At 36.3% G+C, this 25,656-nt stretch overlaps 1 long non-coding RNA gene across 1 annotated transcript; it reads left to right on the forward strand.

The window, feature by feature from the left end:
* The first annotated feature begins 2,295 nt into the window (after nt 1-2,295).
* Nucleotides 2,296-24,969, forward strand: LOC111564137 (uncharacterized). Its single transcript, XR_008601214.1, has 3 exons — nt 2,296-2,378; nt 2,457-2,526; nt 24,839-24,969. It is a non-coding gene; the product is annotated as an uncharacterized LOC111564137 (long non-coding RNA).
* Nucleotides 24,970-25,656: the final 687 nt, after the last annotated feature.

Genomic DNA, 25,656 nt, shown 5'->3' on the forward strand with positions numbered 1-25,656 from the left:
TTGTAAATTCTTGTCCAAAAACCCAAATTATATTAACTGTGACTCACATCATGCAGTTGGTTCAGTGCAGCTACTACTGGAAAAACAGAATGAGCAAATCTATCTTTAGACTCTTTGGAGGTTGGCCACTAATGAAACTTCCAGAAATAAAGAAATCTTTCTTCAAAATCCCATCAACAATCGGAAAAACACTAAAAAACAAAATTCCATCCATGCCAGGTGACTCTGACCTTGTACCGTTATAGCTTCCTCAGTTTGACTGTATTTTAATCGTACTGGTCTTTCCAACTAGCTCTCTGCAGTGTGACCTGTTGTGTTTAGCTTTCCATCCATTAATGCTAGGAGTGTACGCACGTCTTCTGACTGACAGCTTTCCTCAGTCAGACATCAGTGCTGTGGAGCTGTTTGATGAGCTACATTTCCATTGATAGTTGCTGTAAACCAGGGGTGTCCAACATACGGCCCGCGGGCCAAAAGCAGCCCGCCAGAAGGTCCAATCCGGCCCACGGGATAACTTTGTGAAGTGTAAAAATCACAGCGAAGTCATTAACTGCAAACTGTGAATTTGTATAGACTATAGATTGAAAATAATTTTCTGACCTCGACAAGTTGTTTTAATCATAAAGTAAAATACTAGATTGTTCATTGTTCTTTTGTCATTTTGTGTCTTATTTTTGTCATATTTGTCTTGTTTTTGTTGTTTTTTGTCTGACTTTTGTTGTTTGTCTCATGTTTTTGTTGTTTTGTTTCTGTTTTTTGTCGTTTTGTGTTTCCTTTTTGTCCCGCTTGTGTTTTTTTATCTTATTTTTGTCATTTTATGTTTTGCTTTATTCATTGTTTTGTGCATCAGTTTGGTTGTTTTGTGTTTTTTTGTGTTGCTTGTGTTGTTAGTCTACTTTTTGTCATTTTGTTTTTTGCCTTTGTCATTTTTGTCTTGTTTGTGTCATTTGTAAAATTTTCTCTCATTTTTGTCGTCTGTCCATTTTTTGTCTCTTTTGTTTTGTTTCATGCTGTTTGTCTCATATTTTGTCATTTGATTCTTGTTTTTGTCGTTTTGTCTCATTTTTGGGTTTTTTTCTTGTTTTTTGGTGGGTTTTTTTTGTCTTTTTTTGTCTGACTGTCGTTTTGATCATAAAGTAAAATACTATATTGTTCAGTTCCAGATACCTGCGATTAAAATCTGGCGTTGTGGTTATTTATAGGTAATTATGCTCTTCTTTTACTGTTCCGGCCCACTTGAACCCAAATTGGGCTGAATGTGGAACCTGAACTAGAATGAGTTTGACACCCCTGCTGTAAAGGATCCAAATTTGGGGTAAAGGCAACTCAATAAATGCAAAATAACCATTTAATATAATATAATAATAACTCTTTTTTTCAGAATTTCACTAAAGTTGAGCATCCGTCACTGTGTTTCAGTTTTATTTGTTTTTCATCTAACTTGAAATCCAATTTAGCTTCTATATAAACGCCCGTGTTTACCAGGAGCTTCATTAAATGTTTGCGCCGCTGATACCTGAAATGTGTCGCAGTATTTATAGAAAACTAATCATCTTGTCACTTGTCATATTAGAATTACAGAATGAGGAATGGATGTTGTTGCTGGGAGATGAACCAACAGTTTTAATTACGTTAGTGCTAGTCTTTAATTATGCTGTACAGGTGATCTGTGGTTTCTGTTTAGGGTTTAACCTCTGTTATACAAGAAAATACCTGTTCTTATGTATGTTTTTCGTGTTTTTTCTTGTTTTCCTACTGATATTTCTTAAATGTTTGCATTATAATCCCCTCTATGCTGCTTTAATGATGCACATTTTACCACTGTTGGATTGATAAAAGCTTATTAAACACAAATTCTTGAGCTGATTACTCATAAAAATAAATTGTTCCAATTAGATTTCCACCTTTTTTTAAAATAAATGTTTAAGTATTGTATATTTATTTACCATAATTATGAACAAAAGTGTATAAACTGGCAAATGTGAAACATAAGTGTAACCCAGTGTTAAAAACAGGAATAAAACTATAAATATTCATGCTTGAAAAAAAAAAATTAAAAATTAAAAATATTGTTAAAACATTAAAATAGAAGTTCATTAAAGATGTTGATAAACTGCTAAAAACACAAGAAATAAGTAAATATATTTAGATTAACTTAGGTATTCTTGCTTGACAACTTAAACAGCCAATGGCTGTATATCCCAATGTCAATATCAGCCAATCAGGTAGGGGTCACCTCCCGCCTTGCTCCTGAGCTGCGCGTGCCCTGTACGTGCTCCTCAGACACGCTCGAGCCGCGGACAGAGAGAGATCTTTCACCGATGGTGGAAAAGCTAACGCGACAGTAGCAGCGTTTTGTGGAGACATTCGGAGATTTGGTGAGCAGAAAACCACTAAAACGTGTGTAAGCATTGAAATATATAAATATAATGACAACTCGTTTGTTAAATTTAAAGATATCGAGAGATTCAAGGCTGTGAACCCTCGTGAGCTGGAATTCCCCTTGCTGCGCGTGGGCTTAGCATGGTAAGTCCCATTGAGTGTGTGTGTGGGCTAATTTAGCATGCTAATCGCCGCTAGCTTAAATGCTAACCTCCGATTGGAACTTCTACTAGCTTTTCTTCAAAGAAAATGCATATTTTGAGGCCACACGCCTAACAATGGGTTTATTTTACCAGATAACAAATGTTACTTGAAGGTTCCTGTGAAAATTATGTTGTAAAGTTGTGAAATGTGCTGTATTTTGTGTTTGTTAGCACTCGTTTTTATTTTCTATGGTGCTAATCTGTGTATTAATGTCAAGTGCATTTACCTGCACTTTGCCTAAATTTTGATACATTTAATACATTTACAAGCCAATTGTATTTCTAATCCATTTCTAAAGCAGTTTTGGATTAATTTATAGGTGTATTCACCCTATACTTTTGAGCAGATAATCTAATTACTTAATTACTAAATGTAAATTATTTTAATTTCATTTATTGGTAATTTGATAATGTAGAAGGTTGATGTTGAATTATAAATTGTTGTACAACGTGGAAAAAGAATGTAGAAACTATTGTAAAGCCTTTACAAACCGGGTAACAAGCTATAGACACTGCAGGTCATAGGTGAAGTTGCTTTATTCTGACCTGTTCCTCAGGTCAGGTTTTTTTTGGATCAGATTTGGAAATCTTGAGAAGAACCAAGGATCAGCTTCCAGTACTGGATGGCGATCGTCAGCCCAAAGAGTCGAACAAACTGGTAGCTTGTAACCCAACTGGTTACAAACACATAACCATGAACACTGAATTCTGAACCATTGACACTGAAAGACTAAAAAAAAACAAACACTAAAGACAAAAAGGACTATTTTTATTTCATTTTATTTATCTTTTATTTTTGAAAGCGCCATTTTTTTTCTTATTGTGCAAAAACCCCTTCACAATTTAAACTTTGCAATTAAATGCAAATTGTCTTTTAATACTGTGTCATCTCCCTTGTTTTCGCACACCCTGGGCTCCTGCGAATTTAGAGTCTTCTGATCTGGCCTATCCTGCTTTCTACTGTAGTACTTTGGTTAAAGGTAACTATACTGCTGTACCTAGTACAAAGACAGTACAGAAGCACTTTAAGTGTTACATTAGGTTGCTCAAGATGAAGACATTTGTTTTTAAGCCAATTTCATTAAGATATCTGAACTTGAATTTAGATTTTAAATGAACTAATACTGAAATACAAGTTATAATAAGTTAATGCAACAGTATTATGTCAGCGCAAACAAATCAAATAATGTTTACTTGTAGTGAAATGAATTTTTATGATAAAAGAATGTTGTTTTTCTCACAATCTCACAATTTTTTAAGGTAACATAATTTAACCTCAGAGTTTACAACTGATTTTACATCAACATTCATACTGAAGTGCAGAAAACATTTAAAACCAAACTAACTGGGAAACCATAAAAATATAGATTCAAGCAGCTTTAATGCTTTTAACCTGCAAAAATCTCTAAATTTGATTCCTGACTATGAGTTGTGTGTGTTCTTAAAGTCAGTTAATTCCCATCTGAAGTTCCTGCAGTAGAACCAAGTTTGAGCCACTTAATGAACACTTGTGTAGAACCCTATTGGAGTGAAAAGAATTATTTTTCGTCCAAAACAATCACATTTTTGAGGCCTAAACATGCTCAAAAATTTCCACACATATCAGAACTGAATAAAAAATTTATATTTTATGGGATGTGCGCATGTGTGTGGAAAAATGGCTCCATAGCGCCCCCTGCTACCTGACAAAAAAAGCGTCTTGGAGCCATACCATAAACCCAACAGGAAATCCGCTATTTTGAACTAATTGTGACATCTTTGGGCGATTTTTGTCATTTCCACGGGTTAACTCCTGATAGGGGTAACTCCAAGAGATCTCAGATTTGGTCAGTATATACAGCAGGCCCTAATGATGAAAAGTTATCAAAATGTTCCACAAAAATCAAAGGCTGTAGCCATGGTGACCCCCTGAACTTTGATGCTTCGCCGTGAAACAGGAAGTGCTGTCTAACTCCCCTGTCCATGCTCCAGTCTGCCTCAAACTTTACGTGAATGATCAGTGTCCTTCCCTGATAACATCCATATGATGAAATACATTCACAGTCATAGCACCACCTACTAGCAACAGGAAAAGTCACGTTTTACACTTTGATGTGCTATTGTTAGCCCGTTGACCAAATTAACCTCAAATGTGGTGATATAAGCCTTAAGATGTTGATGATGATTCATGGAGAAAATGGTGAGCTGTTGTCAAACATTGTGTCTGAGGTGGCGTGGCGAATTTTGATGTCTCACCATGACTCCTGAAGTGTTTATATCTCAGCTGCACATGATCCAATCTGACCCAAACTTCATTTGCTGGACATAGTCTGGGTCTGAAGACATCCACATTCCTAAAGTCAGTCATAGTCATAGTGCCACCTATTGGTAACAGAAAGTTATAGTCATTACATTTGCATGCACCATTGCTAGAAACTGTGTAATATCAGCCTTGAAATTGGTCAGCCAGGTCTTAACATCGTGACAATGCCACAGTGTGAACCCTTTGAGATTGTACAGTTTTGTGGAGAAGAATCAGAAGAGGAGCTGGTCCTTTGTGATTGTCAACAACACAATCTTGCTACTGATTCCCTCGACTGGAATATGTTGAGCAATCATCATCATCAGATGGGGCAACACTGAAATCATGTCTTTCGTACAGAGATCTCCATCAGTAACCATGGAAATCCACATTATAGTGAAGCACCTCTTTAATCCAAAGCCTTTGAATCAACGTCAGCTGTGATGTGAAGCGATGAGCGAAGTCGAGGCCATTTAAAAGGGATTGTGGGGAAAACAACCTTAATGTTTCTGCTGCCTCATAAACAATCACTTAATCAAGCTGAATTAATTTCCTGCTTTGCTTATTTTTTTTTCTCACCCCCTCTCCTCGTTATTCTTTTTTTCAGCAGTTTTTTTCACTCTTAAAAACAAATCAACGGTAAGAAGCTTTTCAAACTAAAAGCCTCAAAGTTAATCCCGTTCCTTTAAGGGATCGCTGTCTAATTATTAGATCTTCCATTTGTAATCTTAAGGGATTAATTTTCCTTAAGAACTTGGGTCACAATAGTTTCCTCAGACTAAATAATAATAATAATAATAATAATAATAATAATAATAATAATAATAATAGCTCAGGGAACACAGCGAACCGCTTTGCCTGAAGGTGAAATCAGAAATCTGATTATTTGTTCCTTTTAGGCTGCAGCTGATTAGTTTTTTAGCAGGACTGTACAAATTCGCACAAAGAGCAGCAAACATAATGACTAGAAGGGGAGAGAACAGACAGTAACACTGACAAACAGCAACTGGATGAAGTAAAATAACATTTTCTGGTTCTAGAGGTAATTGGTTTTATCAGGCAGCAGGAGAACAGTCAGTTCTTGAAGTTTATGATGTTGGAAAAATACGCATTTTAAGGATCTGACAAATTGTGATGGCTGAAATAATACTGAAATAAAGTTAACTTTTGTGCACAAAATCAGCTTTAAAGAGAAAACAAATAATAAACAGTCATGCAAAAAAGGAGTAAAAATTAAAGTGGTGAATGATAAAATAACAAAACACATTTTTTTCAATTCTGATGGATGGATGGTTGGTTGGTTTATTTGGATGGAGGATGGATGGACGGTCGGATGGATGGATGGATGGTTGGTTGGATGGATGGATGGTTGGTCGGTCGGTGGGTCGGTCGGATGGATGGACGGACGGACGGACGGACAGACAGCCATAATTAACTAATCATTGACAAAGTCCTTGTAGCGGCCCCTTGGATTCATTCAGCAAGACGCAGAGTTTCAAACAGGTGTTGATTTATTCTTACTCTCGACCAGCACGTGTACCATAAGCACCATGAAAACTACAGAATTAAACAGAATACAAAATGCTTCACTGTAGTATCACAAACAATTCACGTATAAATCATGTTTACATCCAATACAAATAAACGCAACTCATCTGATAATAATGCATATTTAACATTTTCATACCTCATTCCGCCGTTCCAAGGACGCTAATTTAAGTGTTAGCCATCAGCTAGCATGTTCTCCAGCTGGACATACACACACACGTCGCTGTTCAGAGCTACGAATACAGTATAATGAGGTAAATCACAATGTAAACCCTTCCTTAATACAATTCAAACAGATAAATGTGATGTATAACTACCTTGTAGACAGCCTTTACCGTTTCTCCGACGATGCGTGAGCACAACGTTGTTTAGACAAAGAAACGGGAAGTTCGGCGTCACAAAAACCGCAGAAGAAGAAGAAACGCTTGCTTAACAAAATAAAAGCGGAACAGACCACAAGGTGGCACTGCAGGGCTACAATGTCTTCTTAATACATAAACAATACTGTGCAGGAGAATAATCATACAATTTATCTGACATTTATAGTCCTTTATTATTCTTCCAGAGTGGTTTATTGAGATATGCTGTGTTTATTTTCGGTATTTATTTCTGTAACTTGTTCCTGACATTTTAATTATATCTGAGTGTCCACGAATGCTACGAATAAATTATCCACTGGAATCATTTAATTTGTCTGAACTCGACTGAAAAGATAAAATATAAAAACAACTAGTTTATGTCAACTTTAAATAGAGCAAAAAAAACACTTCAGTACAACGTCAGGAATAAAATAAAACGTGTAACTCGAAAAGTAAATGAAAAAATTTGTAAAAACAGCCTTTTGATAAAAAAATTATTTGAAATGAATACTGTTGAAACGATCTTTGAACATCAGATCAAAATGTTTTCCTCAAAACATTATTAGAACTTGTTAGCTAATGTTGTGGGAATGTTCGATGCTAATTAGAGTTTCTCTCCCAGAAAACAAAACTTATTTGTAACGAGAATGAACACAAAACTCTTTTCCTATCGGCTCCCTGTAAACAGTTTCATAAGTTTAAACCTGCAGTATTCTTCTTCTTAACACTGGAATCTCTAAAAAAAAAAAGTGTTTGGGATCAACAAAAATAATTAAAGCAACAGTTTGTATCAATCTTTTTAAGTTAAGACAACTTCTAATGAAATTAAATTCAATCAACAAGCAATACAGAGGTTAGTAAATTACCCTTTTCTCTACAATCAAAGGTGTTTTTAACGATTACTTGCATAAAAACAACTTTTTAAGCCAATTGCTGAAAGGATTAAGCTGTTCCGAATAATATTTCCACTCGGTTTATAAGAAAATTTAAATTGTTGTGTATTTAATTAGATTTTTTATGAATGCAGGTTGGAAAAATACATTTTTAATTTAGTTTTCAAGCTAATTTCATTAAATTACATCTACTTTGCAGAAATTCGAGTTTAAATTACACATAATATCATTTTTATATCAACACAACCAATCAAAATAATGTTTGAAACCTGAAAGCTTCATCTAAATCACTGAATTACAATTTTCATTTTGCGTTTTTATGTGCATTTCATTACATCTCAGAGTGTAGCTCCACCTAAAAACATTGTTTTTCTGAAAATTTTTAAGCAATGGAAGGAAATAGTCATGAATAGATGATTAAAATATGATTAACTTCACAGCTTACACCTGATATTATATTAAAAATATAAAGACTGAGCTGCAGAAATCATTTTAGCCAAAAACACCGACTCAGGCAGCTTTAATGCTGCTCAACCTCTGACTTATGCTAAAATCTCCAAGTTTGATTCTGTGAGTGTCTTTAGGTTCAACCAATTTACATCTGATTTCTGAAAAAAAAATAAAATTGTTACCAGTAATATTTCCACCCTATTTATGAGGAAATTTGAATTGTTATGTACCTAATTAGAATTATTATGAATGCAGGTTATAAAATTAAAGAAATTAATTTGTTCTGATGCAAAGTAAGTAGAGGAAGGGACTTGAAATATCCCTAAAAATACCTGAGAACACATGAAAATTTGCACACATTAGGGCCGGCGAAAAATTTGATATTTTAGGGGAATGGCACACAAAATGGCTCAATAGCGCCCCCTGCAATATTATGAAAATTCATTCTTGAACCATGTTTCCTGTACAGCAATAAAATTTGGTGCGCATATGTAACTCCTCAGGGTGCACAAAAAAGACTTTTACACAAATACCCAAAACACAACAGGAAGTCGGCCATTTTGAATCATGATTCATATTTTGGACATTTTTGTGTTATTTTTGGGCATTTTCAAAAGTTATAAACACAAACAGGTAGGGCTGGGCGATAAATCGATTTTATCGATTAATTCGACTTTGTACTTAATGTCGATTTGTTTTAATGAAAATCGATTTTCTCATCAACATCCACCACCAACACCTTCCCGCTGGGCTCCCGTAGTTCAGAGTGCCCCCCCCTCCCCCCCGCGCTTGATACACAAACAACATGGCGGCGAGTGGTGCAGATCTAAAGGCTCGTGTCCACTAGATGCTATTTTCCCACACAGCAACGCACCGCATCTGAAAATCACACGGACGGCGGGTGGTCACTAGCGGACCACAACATGGTCACATGACAGCTCTGACCAACAGCAGGCCGCTACGTGGTCACATGACCGAGCTTTCAGCTGGACAGTCCTGCAGACAAGTCAGATAAACACAGCGGCTCGGCCGCAAACTTTCCCTTTATTTCAAAAAACACGTCAATGAAAAGTATTTCTGAAAGCATTTGAGGCAGAAATAATCTGCAGCAGCTGAATCTGTCCTCGTTTTAGGTCACTGACGCCTAGTTTAGAAGTTTGAGGACAGTTTCACGATGCGTGGAATCTCCACACCCGCATTCAATTTGCATAAAGTAAAACAGTGGTTCTCAACCTGGGGTCCGCTTTGTCTGCTCTGAGGCTGTGATGTTATAAAAAATAGATTTTTACATTCTGGATAAAATCAGAGTAACAGACTCGCTGTGTCATCACAAGTCTACTTATAAAACATTTTAAAAACACATTTATTTGGTCTTTCTTCAGGTTGGCTCTAGTTCATCCCGATTCATTAGTTTGTGTTACAGTTAGAAAATTACTGATGGAAACGGTGTCTGAAAAACGCAAAACAGGTGAAGATTCATCAGTACCTAAAAACTCCGGCTATACTTCGAGTTACCTTAAATTTGGTTTTATTAAAGAACAAGACAGAATTGTGTTATTTGTGGTGAAATGCTCGTAAATGACAGCATGAAACCAGCGAATTATGGAGACATCAGGAAATAAAACAGTTTGGTAAAGTCGGAAAGGTATTCACAAATTCAGACTTTCGGCATCAATAATTCATTAAATATACGTTGTCTAAACATAAACGATGCCTCTTTTCCATCGTTGTAAGGTAGACAATGTGCTACAAGCCCAGTTTAATCAAAAGTAGCTGCAGAAATAACATTGGTGTCTATGAGCAGCTGGTTGTGAGACGAGTGAACAGGAACCATCTGCAAAATGCAAAACTGCTGCAAACAGCGAAGAGACACAAATATTCAACAAATTTACTGCAGCCAGCAACTGACTCCTGCTGATCATACTACAACTCTTGGTTTAATATTAAATATTTTTTCTCATAGTTGTAAGGAATTTTTTTAGTTTAAAAAAAAAATCAATAACTCTTATGCATTGTAGTGTCAACAAATTTACTGCAGCCATAAACTCTCTCCTCCTCGTCATAGTACAACTCTTGAACTCTTGGTTTGATATAAAATATTTTTTTTGTAATTTTAGGGAATTTTCTATTAGTAATACAATTCAATAACTTCCCTCTTATGTTTTGTAGTGTACTTATGTGGTGGTGGTGGTGGTGGGTGGGGTGCAGCTTATAGGAGGGGCTCCAAGCCACACAGGTTAGGAACCACTGAAGTAGAAGTCAGTCTACTTTATGCAAATGAGCTGCAGCCCTCTCCAGGTAAACACACCTGATCACAGCGGGAAACGGGTTAGAGAAAAGCTGCAGCTCCGTCGATGACAAGTTTCCTGGCGAACTTTTCCTGTGTTGAACGATAAGATGACGATGTGCTGAGGCAGCGTTCTGCAGGGTCAGAGCTCACATCCGTTTACCTGCATCCATTTACAGGAAGGAAAATAAACCAGCAGCTACACGTCGCCTCGGGCTCAATGTGTGGACAAAGTGTGGAGCCGCAAATGCTGATTTGTGGAGTAAATGTACAGGAAGCGGCGACTAATCTCGGCCGGTCGAATCTCCCGGGACGCTGAGGCTCATTCGGCTCTTTAAACCCGCCGAGGCTGAGGGTGTGTTTTGCTGAGACAGTGATTCATTAACATACATATGAGGGAGGCGAGCTCGCCAGAGACTTTGGAAGATTTTAAACTCTATAAGACTTTGACAGTGAGGTCATGCTGGGATGGAAATTAGACGAGGGGATCCCTGTTTGTCCTTGGCGCTTTATTTCCGTGGAAAGTGGTCAATTAGTTCCCCAAGTGTATCAGGTGGGATTTAGAAATATGATAATACGCGCAGGAAAAATGGATGAGTCGGCTTAGGGACGATGCGAAGGCAATTTAAGGGCTGCACAGCTATTGTAAGCGCTGCGAGCCTGCAGAGCCTCGGGCCTTTTAGTGAGGTAATAAAGGACGGGTGGTGTGTTCTCCAGCAGCACACATGCAGATACTTGAGAGGATTTAAATGGGATCTTCAAGGACTTTAATGCCACAAAATTCTAAGAAGGGAGCCCTGCGACGCACACCTCTGGACTCCAAGAAGAAAACTCATCTTGCAAATGGAAACTTTTATTTGTGCCATTGTTTGGTTTCATGGTGAGCAGATAAACGATTTAAGGGAAGTGGAGGATGGATACTTTTAAAGGGTTTAAGAGCGACTTTTTACAAGAACTCAGATATTTGTTGGAATTTTAAAGAGCATAAAACCAAGCAGTGCATCTCTAAGATCATACAGGAAATCAGAAGTAGCTGGAGGTTGGACTCTTTTATACTATATATAGATGAACTGCAGTTTATCACACTTCTTTACTGTATTCAGCATGACCAAGACTCTACAACCAAGCTTTAACCCAGTATCAAACATGCTACAACTGTTAGGCTAGACCACTAGTTACCCTACTTTAAGTGAAGCTTCACTTCATCTTTATCTTTAAGAAATGTGAAAAGTTTAGCTACACCAACATGGCAAAAATGGTTTACTACAGCATTTTTTTAAATATTAATTTAGCCATCCATTTTCTACATATACACTATTGGGTATCTAATGTTTGAAATCTGGAAACCAAACGTCCAAGTGCCAAAAACTGCAGTTCCTTGAATGTCCTCTAGGGTTGGCCCTGTAAGTGAGTCATCTCCATAGATCCTTATGTTAAAATATACAACTTTAAAACAGAAATAAACATGTTTACAGCCTGGTAGTAAAATGGTTTTGGTCTCTTTAGCTAATTTTACCTTTCAAGATGACTGTGAAGGAGGAGAACTTTTCTGTAACTTAGCCATTTAAATTGTATAAAGACTAAAAGTTGTGCTAAAACAAGGGCTTGACTTCTTTAAATCACAGGTGGATGCCATCATAAGCAGGTCTTTATATCGATTAGCCAGGAGTTATTACTAATACTGGCCACAGTGAGCTTCAAAACTGCTGTTCGGTACATCTAAATGTGACATCATGGAGAGTTCATCCATCTTTATACACAGTTTTAGACAGTTTATTCAAAACCGCAAAGATCAACTTCTCATTTCTCTCAAAGAAAGCTCAAGGGATCGTCATTAAATTCATTATCTGGGAACAAAGAGTGCATCTCTGGGATCTCTAGAATAATTCAATCTTTTTGTGAAAAATTTCACGGTAATCCATCAAAAAGTTTTCCAGACACTCGAGTCTGAACCAAAGTTGTGGACATACAGGCCAAAAATGTGCCCATTTGATTTTCCGGAGTGTGTTTCTAGCAGCGTTGTGGTGCAGTTAATTAAAGCAGTGGGGCAACTGGGGCCTTTGTTTACTACGAGCTGGCCCGCCCAGATTATTAGCAAGTACAACAGCAGGAGCAGAGCCAACACAAGCCGCCATCTGCTGCCACGACAAGCCCATCACCTGTAGGCAAGGCTGTCAGTGGCCAACATTTGTCCTTTAATCAGAGTGAAGGACTGCCAGTTAGTAGCCCCCAGCAAGAAGGACAACAGCTGGTGGAACAGTGAGGCTGAAACCAGCAGCAGCTTTACAAGGAGCGGAAAACAGCGTGAAAGTGAACAAACGGCAAACTTCCTCATTCTAATTTATAGTGGGACGAAAACAGCTTCATTGCACGGCAAAAACTCAAAATCTTGCCAAGTCTGTTTGTCTTATTTTTAGTCAAAATGTCTCATTCCACCTAATTTAAGATAAATTCACTTAACAAGAGACATCTCAGCAGATGGAGGGACTTGTTTTAAGACAATGCATCTGAAATATCTTGTTAAGTCAAACAATCTTGAAATTATTTTGTTTTGAGTTGAATTTTACAAGAAAACTCAAAATAAGTTTAACCCTCGTGTCGTCCTGCAGGTCAAATTGACCCGTTTTAAAGTAAAATATATTTTCACAGTGAAACTTCTGATGTCCACATTTTCAACATTTTTTGGAAATTTTTGAACATTTTTTGGTGAAAAAAAAAAAGTTAAATATGTTTAAGAACATTCACAAACATTTTTTGTGAATGTTCTTAAAGAAAATATTAAAGGTTTTACTGATATATATGAAATCACTTTAGATAGTTTTAGGATTTTTTTGGAAGATTTTGACTAATTTTTTGAAAATATTTGCACAAATTTTCTTGCCAAATTTGTGGGATTTTTTTAAAAATAAAACTTTTGAGGGAAACTATTAAGGAGTCATTGGAATTTTCAGAAATTTGAAGAATTTTTTTGCAGATTTTTTTTTGATTTTTTTCAAACAAGGAAATAACATCTTTTGGTGCCCGTAAATGAAGACAGCAGGAGGGTTAATACATCTCAAATTAGGAGGTTACATGAAAGCAAAAATCTATTTTTAAGTGACATACTGCTATTTTTTAGCATGTCTGGCTTATTTTCAGACACCTAAGCTTGACAATCCTGGTAACATGTAGCTTAAAATAAGTTTTCCCAGCTAATTTTAAGATCTCAATATTCTAAATATCATATCTTATTTCAAGAAATCTTACCAAGCCATTTTTCACTTGTTCTATTGGCAGATTTTTTTTCACTTATTTCAAGGTAAAAGTTCCTTGAAATAAGTTTTTTTTTCTTGTTTTGAGAGGAGCATTTTTTCCATTGTGGAAGTAGGTGCAAGAAGAAAGGTCATGGGGTTAGTAACATGTGGAGGTTTATCCTCTTCTATGTTAGTTCATCTGTTAGGTTAATAGGTGGATAATGGCAATTAGTTTTTGTTTTTTGTTTAGCACAGGTAGAAAGCCCTGTGATTCTGGCACCACAGGGAAGGTCATAAGGTCACCAAAAGTCTATGTAAAGTTTTTACTCCGCTTGGAAGTTTTGCCCCTTTTATTGGTTTTCAATGACAAATCACGGTCAATTTAATTTAGCTTTTTTTGACACGAATTTCCAAAACAAAAGTCTTCTGTCAAAGCAAAAACAGATTTCTTCAAAGTATTGTCAATTTGTTAATAACACAAAATGAAAAACTAAATATTGTGTATGTATTTACTGTTCAAATGATACTGTTCATGATGCTGCCACCATCATGCTTCATATCATGATGCTGCCACCACCATGTTTCACATCATGATGCTGCCACCGCCGTGCTTCACATCATGATGCTGCCACCACCGTGCTTCATATCATGATGCTGCCACCACCGTGTTTCACATCATGATGCTGCCACCACCATGCTTCACATCATGATGCTGCCACCACCGTGCTTCATATCATGATGCTGCCACCACCATGCTTCACATCATGATGCTGCCACCACCGTGCTTCACATCATGATGCTGCCACCACCATGCTTCACATCATGATGCTGCCACCACCGTGCTTCACATCATGATGCTGCCACCACCATGCTTCACATCATGATGCTGCCACCACCGTGTTTCACATCATGATGCTGCCACCGCCATGCTTAATATCATGATGTTTCCACCACCATTGATGGTGTGTTTGTGATTATGACTAATGTTGGTGTCCAACAAATACAAATAACAAACAAATAGCTCAGAGGAGTCATAGGTGTCTTGGTGGCCTCCCTCACTGGTCTCTTTCTTCTCAGTCTCAGTTTTTTAGACGTCCTGCTCTAGTCAGATTTATTCATGTTCTACATTCCTTCCTTTTCTTAATTATGAATTTACCTGGACTCTAAGAGATATTTTGTAATTTCAAAATGTTCTTTTGTGACTTTCTGACTTCTAATACCAAACTGGCTGCATCTGTGTTGAAGTAGTCACTTCAAATAGGGTGGATACTTACACAATCACATATTTTACATTTTATTTTTTTAATTAATTGACATTACTTTGTAGGAATGTGTTTATTGACCTTAATGTCCAAATCAGTTAGAGTAGCTGTATATGTTTGTAATAGATGTATTTAGGTCCTAAGCCAACAACCAGAGAAGGACTTTCAGAATAAAAATGCCAACTTGATGAAAACTTCCTTCTTCCAGATTGCTGACTCACTTCTTTTCTAAAGTATTTTCAAGCATCATTCTCCAAACTCTGTCCCCTCAGGATGATGTCGCTGCTATATTTATCTGATTAAGATGCTTAGTCTGGCTAACAAACCGAGAAATATCATAAAAGACAACCTAGTCTGACAGTGACACCTAATAAGAGACAGAATCCACTGTAATTTCTGCACCAACAGCTGCAGCACAAAGTACAGCTACAGCACATTTGCAATGTGACTCTTCTTTTGTTTCAGTTTGTGTTTTAACAACTTTTTGTTTGTTTTTGCAAGAGCTAATGCTTCCCTCCATTCATCATCCCAGCCTGGTTGAGGGAATATTTCTGCCTTTCCTGCAGCAACGGGCTGTGAAACCTGTAAGTGAACTGCGACAAACATCAGCCTTTATGTGCTGTTAGTGGCAGTTTACATGCGTTCTTGCAGGAAATGTGCAATAGAAAAAAAAGTCATGACAGAGCAGAAAGAAATGCAGCCTGACATTCAGTTCAGCGAGATGTCACATCTAAATGTGTGTGTGCATCCATGTCGGTTTCTCCTGGATGAACTCTGCAGCACTTTGCTACGTCGACAAACCAGCAATAAAATATAAAAACATCTCCGGAGACATCGACCCAAACGTTCAACGGCTTAATCTGACTTTCCACCGCCTCAGTCGATTGTACTTTTATTATATCAAGAAGATCAGAAGTCCACTCGATATCCTGCAGCGTGTCGGCCACAATCAATCAGCTGCAGCTGTGAATGTCGAAAGGATTTTTAGTTTGTCACTGACTGAGTTTATTTCCAGGGTCAATGAAGACACTCTGAACACTAAAACCTTATAAAACAGCACAATGACACCGAGGTATACATTTCTACTAAAATACAGACTTTGGTCAACATTTCAGCAACTTTTGAGGCTCTAACATCAGTAGAATCTGATGTGTGGAAAGTTTGACCAGACAAGGTTCCAGTTTTTAGATAGACTAAATGTTGATGTGAACTTATGATAGGAAACAGAACCTGGTGTTCATAGAGGTCTAGATGTTGGTGTTCATGGAAGTCTAGATGTTGGTGTTCATAGAGGTCTAGATGTTCATAGAGGTCTAGGTGTTCATAGAGGTCTAGATGTTCATAGAGGTCTAGATGTTGGTGTTCATGGAGGTCTACATGTTGGTGTTTATAGAGGTCTAGATGTTGGTGTTCATAGAGGTCTAGGTGTTCATAGAGGTCTACATGTTGGTGTTTGATGTGCAGTGAGAAGCTGCTTAATTTTGTCTTCATGTTTGAAATTTAATGACATATGAGGCAGATTCTGCTTAAATATTTGTGAATTTTTCACTTGCTTTCCATTTTCAAGGACATTAAAAGACATTTCATTAAAAATGTGTCCCTTGAAAATGAATGGATGAATTGTACTCGAAGAGTCTGTAACTGCACTTGTGTCTGGAGTGTGTATTTTGACATGTTTCATGACCCTCTGCTGCTCTCTAATTCTTCCTTGAACGTACTTCTCATCTTTAGGTGGGTTGAGACGACGCCATGAGCTTGTCGTGTTGCCGAACTGTATGTTTGTTTGTGTTTATCATGTGTTCTTGTTTGTCCATTTTGAGTTGCATATAAATATGTATAAGGATATGTAATTTCAATAAAAATTTGGTTCAAAAAAAAAAAATGTGTCCCAAATTCTAAATAAGTAAACTGTACACTAAATCTGAGACGTTGCAGCAACATGTTTCCTGATCTATTGACCATTTAAAGTCTGGTAATGTGACATTCCAAACGCAGCATTAGCTGTGGCCGGTGTGGAACATGTCTGAACTAATTGGCAGCACCTGGTTCGTTCATGCTTCACAGTCGCTGCTTCATCAGCCTGTTAGCTGCCAACTGATTAGCAGAGATCCCTGCAGTGCTGTTTGTTCTCCTCACTCATGATGGTTGTCTGTTACAGTGTTTCACTGAAAGTAACCATATAATCATCAAATATGGTTAAAAACTCGATATAAATGTATTGGACTGGACTAAGTCAATACCTAACTCTGCTTGTTCTTACAACTCGTGTTGTTTTAGCTTTGAACTGGGTTTTTAACAAATTGGATGCAAGGGAAAAAACACATTTGAGTTCTGATAAAAACTGACACCAGTTCAATTTTATGTCCATCCAGGCGTCACAGTCTGAAGACAGACAATTTGGATAAATTTTTAGTAATTTTGAATAATTTTCATGTCATTTTCAACAATTTTGCAGTATTTTTGGACATTTTTTTTTTTTTTAGCATTTTCAACAATTTTCATGTCATGTAATTTGTGAGTCATTTTGTCTTTTATGTCATTTTGTCACAATTTTTTATGAACTTGGGACACTTTTCATTTAATTTTGGACAACTTTCACGTTATTTTGAAATATATATTTTTTGGACATCTTTTGAAAATTTTAAAAACATTTCATTCTTAAAATAATTTTTTCAATTCATTCTAGTTTGTTTTCCTTTTATTGTTTGCCTTCTTGCATTTATTTTACTTTTTTAAAAAAATTATTCGTTTATTTTCTCACATTTCATTACAACATTTCTATTTTCTTTAAATACATTTTTTAAAAACATTTTATTCTTTTAATTGTTATAATTAATTTGTATTAATCACAATTGATTACAACATTTGGATTTTTTTAAATATATTTTTGGGACAGGGGCTGCACAGTGGTGTAGTGGTTAGCACTTTCGCCTTGCAGCTAGAAGATCCCTGGTTCGCGTCCCGGCTTTCCCGGGATCTTTCTGCATGGAGTTTGCATGTTCTCCCTGTGCATGCGTGGGTTTTCTCCGGGTACTCCGGCTTCCTCCCACAGTCCAAAAATATGCTGAGGTTAATTGATCATTCTAAATTGCCCGTAGGTGTGAATGTGTGAGTGATTGTTTGTCTCTGTATGTAGCCCTGTGACAGACTGGTGACCTGTCTAGGGTGTCCCCTGCCTTCACCTGAGTCAGCTGGGATAGACTCCAGCCCCCCCATGACCCTAATGAGGATTAAGTGGTGTATAGATAATGGATGGATGGAATGGATTTTTGGGACATTTTCTGAAAATTTTAAGAACATTTTATTGTTTTAGTCATTATCATTTAATTCTTTATTTATTTTCTTGTCTTTTTTGCATTGTTTTATTGATTTTTATTCGTATCATTTAAAAAGATGTATTCATTTATTTTCCTCACATTTCATTAGAACATTTGGATTTTTCAAAATTCATTTTTGAGAATTTTTTAAAAAACATTTTATTTTTTAATTGTTATTATTAATTTTTAAAATTTATTTTAGTTAATTTTACTTTCATCATTTGCTTTGATGCATTATTATTTTGGGGCCATTTTACAGGACAATTCAGTTTTGAGATGCTTCATTGTGGGTTTTTTCATTTTATTTATTTATTTGTTTTTAAAAATTTATCAGTTTATTTTTGTCACATTTGATTACAACACCTGAATTTTTTAAAAATATATTTTTGGGAAAATTTTTAAAACATTTTATTATTTATTGTTATTAATTATTTTTGTTTATTTTCCTTTTATTGTTTACTTTTTTTACATTCTTATTTTGGGGCCATTTTACATTACAATTTACTTAGAATTTTTTTTCTTCGTTTTTTTATGTTTTTTGCACATTTTTTGAGAAGCTTCACTGTGTTTTGTTTTTGTTTTTTTCAGTTTGGGGTCATTTTATTCATATTTTTTTCTCAATTAAAGAAAACCAAAAACATTTGGGTTCCTTTTCTTTTACTTTTGTGAGAATTTTTATCATTTTATTATTGCCTAAATCTCTGCTTTCGGCCATTTTTCCATCTTATTCTGAGCTCAGCCTCCTCATCTTCCTCCCTCCATCCTCAGCTTGTTAAAAGTGACTGACAGCAGCAGATATTTGTGGTGAGAGTCGACCGTCGAGGCTTTAAAATGGAACAGAGACGTCCAAGCATGAGGCCTGAACGAGTCGCATCCAGAGAAGAGATTTAGATTAAACTACAGCGAACTGATTAAACTAATTCCAGACTTTATAGCATTTATAATCAAGTTCTGGTTTCTACCGGACCAGAACCGCTGCAGAAATGCCTCTAATGTGGAGCCGTGTGTTGGTTTATTTGGTTCAGCGTGAATCTCATGAATCCTGACAGAAATCATTTCCATCCTATTCTCTGTCAGAACCAGAACCACGGTCCGTTCATGTGTCCACTATGACCGCTTTTAGCTCCACAGTCATGTTTTTTTCATAGAACGACTGAAGAAATGTTTAAAATGACTCAAAAGCTGTCCAAAATTATTGAGAAATTTGTCCAAAATGGCTCAAAATTCTCCCAGATTATTGAATAAAAATGTCTAAAATTACCTAAAGTCATGCAAAATGATTGTAAAATTGTGTAGCGTGATTAGAAAAAAATCATCAAAATGACTAACTCACCTGAATGACTAAAACAATGTCCAAAATGGCTCTAAAGACTTACATTACTTACATGTCATTTTGGACATTAAAAAAATAATTTAAACAATCTTCATGGAATTTTGAACAATTTGTGAGTCATCTTGGACATGTTTTCGTCATTTTGGATAAATATGAAGAAATTGATTACAATTTTTATGCAATTTTGAACAATTCGTGTGATTTTTGAACAATTTTTTGAGTCATTTTGGAAAAATGTTGAGTATTTTGCCTTTTTTGACAAATGTGAGCAATTTTTGGACAACTTTCAGGTCATTTTGAACAAATTTTGACAATTTTGGGGCAATTTTCTTTCAATTTTGGACAACTTTAATGTGATTTTGACTCATTTTTAAACGATGGAAAACACATTTGAGTTCCGTTTAAAACTGCAACCAGATCAGTTTTACATCCATCCAGGTCTTTCAATATAAAACCAAAACATAAGCACAAATTTTGAGCCATTTTGGACAAATTTCGGTAATTTTGGACAACTTTCATGTCATTTTCACTAATTTGTGAGTCGTTTTGTCTGTTTTTTGTCATTATGGGCAATGTTTTTGTGAAATTTGGGACAATTTTCATTTAATTTTGGACAACTTTCATGTCAGTTTGACGAATATGTTGTCAAACATAAATGTTTCTACATATAGAAGGATTTGTGCAGCATTAATGACTCTAAATACACAATTATCCTGCACAGTTTTATTATTTTCCACATACAAGGAAGCTGTACAGCATTTCTATGTATTTCCTGGGTTTATCTTATCCTTCTACATATATTTCTTTGCACTATTTCATCTGCAGACTTCCACACTGTGGCATCAATCTTTATTTTCTATTACTATTATTACATTTTTAACCAAAGCTTCTGTCAAATCTGAAAGGTTGAGTTGTTTGTGATTAAATTTAACAACTACTCGGCCTTCAAGCTGCCAAAATCCCAAATGTTCTCTGGTATTCATCTTTTAAACACAGTAAGTGTCAGCTGGTGTTCATCCTGAAAGAGCATTAAGGGTGTATCTGCTGGAAGGTGACGGTGTGAAAGAGTTTTAGTGGTAATTTAGGCTCATTTATATCTAATTTTAAATAAATAGAAGCTGTGAAATGTACTTTAAAGGTGAGGTCGAGCAGTTTGTCACACAAGTCAGTGAAAAATTCAATGAATTTCTAATTATTCCTCACTTGGAAGAAGGTAGAGGCATTAGATTTCATTAATTATCGAACAGAAAGAGGACAGAGTTTCTGTTTCTCAGTGGAGGCTGAAGACATTTTTAAGTACAGTGAGCATTTTATGCAGTCTTAAGTTGATTAAATATCTAGAAAGATTGTTGTAGTTGTGCTTTTTCAATTGTTTACGGCGATAGTGTCTTCATTACGCTCAGGACACCTGCAAAAAACAATCATGTTTTGGTTCCTTCATAGATTTATTAAAGGTTTTCTGGGTCGAAAGTACACAAACACCTCAGTTTGGTTTAAAGCTTCTGGTTTATCTTTGACTCCTCTGCACAGAATTGGTTCAGTTCCACTAAATTTGTCGTCTTTCTGACTTGTTTCTTCAGGTTGTTGATGGGTCTAAGTCAGGACTTTGGGGAGACCAGTCTAGAACCTTCATTCTAACCTGATGGAACCATTTCTTTACCACGTCTGATGTGTGTTTGGACTCATTGTCTTGTTGAAACATCCAACTGTGTCCAAGATCAACCTTCTGCTGATGGTTTTAGGTTTTCCTGAAGAACATGGAGGTGATCCTCCTTCTTCATTATTCCATTTACTTTGTGTAAAGCTCCAGTTCCACAGAGAATGATACTGCCACCACCATGCTTGATGGTAGGTTTGCTGTTTGTGGGGTTAAAAAAGTCTATGACCTGAGACAGTCTGAAACCAGTCCTAAAAAAGTCTAAAACCAGGACCATAACTAAACTAGTCCAAAAAATGTTCAGAACCAGTCAGAATAAAGTCTGAAACCAGTCAAAAAAAATCTAAAACCAGTACAATATCGGGACCAAAATCAAACCTAAACTACTACTATAAAAGTCCAACACCCACCCAAGACAGTCTGAAACCAGTCCTCATCCAGGACCAGATCCAGAGTGAAATAAGTCCTAAAACAACTTCAAATCACATCTAAAACCAGGAGAACCAAGACTGAAACCAAACATGAACCAGTCCCAAGAAAGTCCAGAACTAGTCCAACATCCAGTCTGAAACCAGTCCAGAAGCTCTTCTAGAAAGCCCCAGAGCATGATACTGCCACCTCCATGCTGGATGGTAGGTTTGGTGTTCTTGGGGTTAAAGGTCTCACCTTCAGTTTTTCTTCCATCTGACCACAGAACTTTCCTCCAGAAGGTCTTTTCTTTGTCCATGTGATCAGCAGCAGACTTGAGTGGAGCTTTAAGGTTCTGCTTCTAGGGGAAGAACTTCCTTCTTCATGGATCCTCTCAGCTCATGTTGATGTAAAACCCTGTGGACACTGACAGCTGTGTTCCAGCAGCTTCTCATTCATTCAGACCTGCTTTCTGATGGTTCCTGGTTGACTCTTGACCATCCTGACCAATGGTCTCTCAGCAGCAGGTGATAGTTTGTGTTTTCTTCCTGATGGTGGCAGTAACACAACTGGACCATGAACTTTATTCTGACAAACAGATGATTCTGGATCTGAAGCTGCTTTCAAATGGCTCCAAGTGACTTTCTGACTTGAGTCATTTTAAGCATATTTCCATGTTTTTAATAATTTTAGACATGTTTTAGTCACTTTGGACAACTGTTGAATGAATTTATGAGTCAGTGTAGACATCGCCATCAGTTTGGACCATTTTTTCGTCAGTTTAGACAGTTTTGGTTGATTTGGGCAATTTTTAATTCATTTTAGTTATAACTGGTTCTGAACATTTTTTGGTCTGGTCTTGGTCTGATTTTGGTCCTGGTTTTAGGTCTTGCAGTCATCTTGGACTGTTCTCGAGTCAATTTGGATGATTTTTGAGTTAATTTGGTCAATTTTAGCATCAGTTTGAGCAGTTTTTGAGTCATTCTAGAAATATTTTCAGTCATTTTAGAATAGCTTTGAATAAATTTGGACAAATTTTGAGTCAACTTTAACAATTTTTGCATCAGTTTGGTCAAGTTTTTAATAATTTTCAACATATTTTAGTCACTTTGGACAATTGTTGAGTGAATTTATGTCCATGTAGACATCTCCTCAGCGAGTTTAGGCTGTTATTGAGTCAATTTTGGGCAATTTTTTGCATCAGTTGAAGCAACTGTTGACTTCAAGTCAATGATTTGCTTTTTCAGATCTTTGCTGAGCTCCTCAGACTTTCCCACTGTAGAGTTTGAGTCTAATGAGTGGATCTAATGGGTTCTATTTAAACTGGATCAGAGGAGTCAGCAGCTGTAGTCGACTGGAATCACTCAGGAGAAGTTAAGAGGCCATGAAACTAAGAAAATCTGATTAACACAACTTTCTACATCAACAAAAGTCAATTCAAGTTGTTGTATGTTATTTTTGTCCCAACAGATTTTGTCATATTTCCAGAAGACCTTTAATAAATCTGATTGTTTTGTGACAAAGATTCACGTATTTCAATGAATCCATTGTAGAAAACTGGAAAATCAAGACTGTCATGATAAATATGGTCTTCACAAGTGGATGGAAACTTTTGTCCTTGACTATTTCTTTGTAGATTTTCTGGTGGCTGATGGTCCTACAGTCCAGCAGGTGGAGGTAGCGCACCTTAAAACTGGTTTGTTGACCATCAATAAACGCAAAAATAGAAGAAGATGTAACTATGAGGACAAATCTGAGGCCTTGTGACCACTCTGGAAGCTTCACTTGAACTTCTAACTCATGTAAGTTCTGGATTTTACCCAGAAGAGTCGACATATCTGCCTAATCATTCGTCTTCGTTAGACGAGGTTGAAGCAAGGACCTGAATGAAGCTTTAAATAAAATGACTTCTTGAAATGATTAGAAGTTCTACGACACATTTGAGCCTGATATCCAGGCTGTTTTAGAACCCTAAAATCCATTAGAGGAAATAACTTCTTAGATCAGTGTAATATTCATATTTAATTCACCTTTTAGCTGCTGCATCTCAGCTTATTGTCCTCATCCAAAGCTTATAGGAGCAGCCAGGTTGACTGAAGACAAATGCTTTGGTTGCTAAAGCGACAGAAACATTCAGAGAAAAGGATTTCACAGTCGGCTGGATTCTTCTGACTTAAATATGAGAGAAAACGATGTGTAACCTTGAATGTAAATTTTGAACAGGATTAATGCTCTGGTGGCTTTGAAAAGCAGCCAATACTTTAATTAAAAAAAAAAATCACTATAATTACAACGTTTATCAGAGGAAGAAACTTAAAGAAGAAAGAATGTTTTGTAACATTTTCAACCTTCCTGTAGTCCTTAAACTTTTTGTGGCCAAATCAAAGCTTCAAATTACGATATTTAGTCACAATCATTTTATTCTGCGTGTCTAATTCAAAATGTCACCAAAAATAAAACATTTGCTTGAACCAGATTCTGTAAAAAACAAAAAATTCTGCATTTCTCGGTTCAACCGTGAAGCCTTTAGTGACCCAGCCACGACCAACAGTCATAAGACAAAAATTCGGGAAATTTTTGACATTTTTGCATCTTTTATTGACATTTTTGCATCTTTTGTTGGCATTTTTTGCATCGTTTTGGGTATTTTTTTTGCATCTTTTAGTGATATTTTTGCATAATTTAGTGACCATTTTGCGTGTTTTGTCTAATTTTTCCATCTTTTAGTGTCATTTTTGCATGTTTTGTGTCATTTTTCTTTCTTTTTTGTCATTTTTTAATCTTTTTTTGCATCTTTTCATGACATCTTTCCATCTTTTAGGGCAATTTTTGCATATATTTGGGTCATTTTTAGCACCTTTTAGTATCATTTTTGCATTTTTAGTGACATTTTGCATCTGTTTGGGTCCGTTTGGCTTTTTTTAGTGAAGTTTTTACGTTTTGTGCTACTTTTGCATCTTTTCATGCTACTTGTGTCTCTCTGTGTCATTCTAACTGTGTCATACTGACAGAAGACATTTCTGTTTCAGTTCTCTCTCCTGCTTGATGGTTGTTCCGTTTCTTTAGAAGTGCAGGACTTTACGCTGCAGTGAGAAAAAAACTCTCTGAAACTTCTTGGAGTTCAGAGGGTTAAAGTGTTCTTTTACAAACAGAAGATCTGGTCTGTCTGAATGAAAACAAGTTGCTTGTTTGACTGCAGGAATGTTTGTGCTGCTCCACCTCCAGGTTGTTTTCATTGTGAGGTCGCCGGGTTGCTTCTGGACGGCGGGTCAGAACGTCAGCCATCCGTCAGACGCTTTAGAAAGCAGAGTGGCTCCAGATGGGATCCGTCACGCCGAGGCTGTTTGCTTCAACCATCTCCGGTGAACACACGAACACAACTCACACATGTTCAGCACGAACCAAGTTTCTTTATTCATACATTAAATAAACATGGAACCTGATCAGAGCTGGTTCTAAAATAGAGGGAAAAATGTAATAATGGAACAAGCTAAACTTAAAAACATTATGGCATCTTTTAGGGACATTTTTCCATCTTTTAGTGACATGTTTCCATCTTTTAGTGACATTTTCCATCTTTTAGTGACATTTTTCCATCCTTTAGTGTCATTTTTTCATCTTTTAGGGACATTTTTCCATCTTTTAATGATGTTTTTCCCTCTTTTAATGACAGTTTTCCATCTTTGTGACATTTCCATCTTTTAGTGAAATTTTTCCATCTTTTAGTGACATTTTTCCATGTTTTTGGAAATTTTGCCATCTTATTGTATCATTTTCGCATCTTTTTGTGTCATTTCTCCATCTTTTTGGATCATTTTTTGCATCTTTTAGGATCATTTTTGCATCTTTTAGTGACATTTTCCATCTTTCAGTGACATTTTTCCATCCTTTAGTGTCATTTTTTCATCTTTTAGGGACATTTTTGCATGTTTTTGGAACACTTTGCCATCTGTTTGGATCATTTTTGCACCTTTTAGAGACATGTTTACATCATTTTGGTTCTTTCTTGCATCTTTTAGTGACATTTTTGCATCTTTATATGA

The sequence above is a fragment of the Amphiprion ocellaris genome, chromosome 3 (assembly GCF_022539595.1).
Source record: "Amphiprion ocellaris isolate individual 3 ecotype Okinawa chromosome 3, ASM2253959v1, whole genome shotgun sequence".
NCBI lineage: Eukaryota > Metazoa > Chordata > Actinopteri > Pomacentridae > Amphiprion > Amphiprion ocellaris.